General features: G+C 42.1%; 1 non-coding gene across 1 annotated transcript; it reads right to left on the reverse strand.

Moving 5' to 3' along the window:
- Nucleotides 1-288: 288 nt before the first annotated feature.
- Nucleotides 289-407, reverse strand: LOC145417271 (5S ribosomal RNA). The gene has a single exon (XR_013900483.1). It is a non-coding gene; the product is annotated as a 5S ribosomal RNA (ribosomal RNA).
- Nucleotides 408-2,726: the final 2,319 nt, after the last annotated feature.

Genomic DNA, 2,726 nt, shown 5'->3' on the forward strand with positions numbered 1-2,726 from the left:
CCCACTCACCCTCCCAAACACGGCCATTTACGATGAGACTTACGATATAGCTTCCACAACAACGAAATATGTCTCGAGCGTCTAAATTTTGACCATTTACATATCTCTTATCCACAGTCAGGAGTCTCTGCTCGGTCGCTATTTTTGTTTTACTCTAGTTTCTTATATCATTCATTTCATTCATTGCCAGACGCCATGTATCCCAGACGGGGTGGCCAAGGGCTTAGAGTTAATTGTTTTACAGGGAGGGGCACTAATCCTCCACCAACCCCACTTGACACGTAGGGATGCCAACAGCATCTCGTGTTCCCAGGCGGTCACCCATCCAAGTACTAACCAGACCCAACGTTGCTTAACTTCGCTGATCGGACGGGAAGCGGTGTACTCAACGTGGTATAGCCGTTTTTTTTATAGTGCCCTTATGAACGTTTAGTTTACAGCCATGAGCTTTTTTGATTAGCCTTGAAAGAACCTGTCTGTATATTATTTTACTTGGCTGGCCTAGTTGAACCGAATGAAGCTAGGTTAGTTAGATTTGCACTGCAACAAAACTGATCTGATATTATTCAGCTATACTGACATGGATGTAACGAATCCAACAGGGCCTAAAATGATATTCATGAATCCGCATGGACTCGGCTGGTTCTTATTGGATTTATCTGAGTGTTAAATGGCCCTGAATGAATCTGAAGTGGGTCGAACTGAGCCAGATTGGATGTTGATGTTGTCACTGCTGTTGTTGTAGCCCCATTCTCCTCTGAACATGTACACCTGTGGTCTGCAGGGTAAAGGTGCCCTTCTTCTGTAGTCCACCATCTTTTTTCGCAGGATAACGAGGAAGGGAACGTTTGTATGACAGGACCGAAGTAATCTGGATATACTGGTGCCACCACGTGAAGGCTTCCCTCTCCGGCACCATGCCGCCTTGGGAGGGAGAGAAAGAATACTTCCCCAGTATCCCCGCTTGTCTAAGAGGCGACTAAAAATGTCCGTTTGTGTCTATTTATTTCTCTCCTTGCTGTCTCCTTCGCTTCTCTTCTGCCCTACCTCTCTTCTTAATATCTCCCTGTTGCTTCCGGCCTTTATTTTCCCAATACTTCTGTCAGGTTAAACACACACACACACACACACACACACACACACACACACACACACACACATCATCTTGCTCCAGGGACTTAGTTACATCATCGTGCTCCAGGGACTTAGTTACATCATCGTGCTCCAGGGACTTAGTTAACTGCTGTACAAAGGATGATGGTTGGATCATGTCTTCTTTCCCATTGCAGTTAATTTGTCTACTTACTGACCAGCTCCCTTGGCGTGAGACGGTACGATAAACCTTCATCCATGACATTTCCCACAACACACACGCCTCAGGGCAAGGGTTTTGGCTCTGCTCTTATTTTCTGTGGGCTGAAATTAAGAACTGGTTAATGTTGTTGTTGTTGATGATGATGATGATGATGATGATGATGATGTGTCGGCAAGGACGAGGTCGAATTCAGTACCCCAGCCCCTCCCTTCCCTCACTGCGCAATAGTCCAGGAGTTACTGAAAGTATGAACTACAATAATTGTACCATGAAATAGCACTAATATATTTCTTTTTTTATTTAGTACATCCTCACTCTCATATACTCGTAGAAAGTGAGAACTTATTCTCATTGGTGTGTGTGTGTGTGTGTGTGTGTGTGTGTGTGTGTGTGTGTGTGTGTGTGTGTGTGTGTGTGTGTGTGTGTGTGAACAAAATAACGTTGTCAGTTTGGATCAGATTTCAACCAAACTTGGTCATAGTGTTCCATGTTCTCCCAGGGGTTTGTCTGCTGTTTCTGGGAACAACAGGTCAGTGGTCAAAGTCACAGGACATGATCAACTAAATTAGTTTATATTAGATTTAAATCAAAGTTGTTGGAATGATTGAAAGAAAAAAACTGAATGAAGTAATTCGGCTTTGAGAAAAATCAGTCAAAGGTTAAGGGCAAGGCTGAGATTTCTTCACTGTAATTTAGCTTCGACTTGGTCTAGATTCGGTGGATGGCTTACGGTCAGGCACGGACGAAGAAATTAAACTTTCAGGACAGGGCCAAAGTAAAGATCTCAAGGCGCCATTTGTTTAAAAAATTTTTATCTAGTTTGGGTCAAAATTGGGATAGCGGTTGTCGGCCGGGAAAAGATTAAATATTTTGGATTTGGCAACAATTCCTCGAACGTCAAATTTACGGTAATGTCAAAGGGTCGAACCGTAGACTAACTGTAGAGAGGCAATTGCATTCTTTGTGTGCTCATTCTTTTATGGGTATTTATGATATTATCTCCTTCTTGGAAATGAACGGGTACAAACAGTCAGCTCCATGTGTTAATAAACACCTCAAATTTTTATTTCTTTTTTAGCATTCACTCTTCTCTTTGGAACTCGCTTCTCCAAAATATTCTCCCTCCAAATTCAACCTGCAAAAGTTCAAGTCCAACTGTTACAGATTTTTAAGAATGGAGGACACTTGTAATCTGGTGTTTCAACTATTTTCTTATATTTAATTTCTTTTTCCTTCCTATGCTCACCTGTTAAAAAGATTCCCAGTTGGTCATAATGAAGGAATGATGATGACAATAATGATAATGAAAAGAAGTAGGGGGGATTTATTTACTGATTGATTGATCGGTTTATTTATATTTTGGCGAAAAACGGGAACAAATTCACCTCCATCGCCGACCCACACAAGACAC

This window comes from Coenobita brevimanus, chromosome 109 (genome assembly GCF_032717465.1).
Source record: "Coenobita brevimanus isolate Jiangsu-jjx chromosome 109, ASM3271746v2, whole genome shotgun sequence".
Classification (NCBI taxonomy): domain Eukaryota; kingdom Metazoa; phylum Arthropoda; class Malacostraca; order Decapoda; family Coenobitidae; genus Coenobita; species Coenobita brevimanus.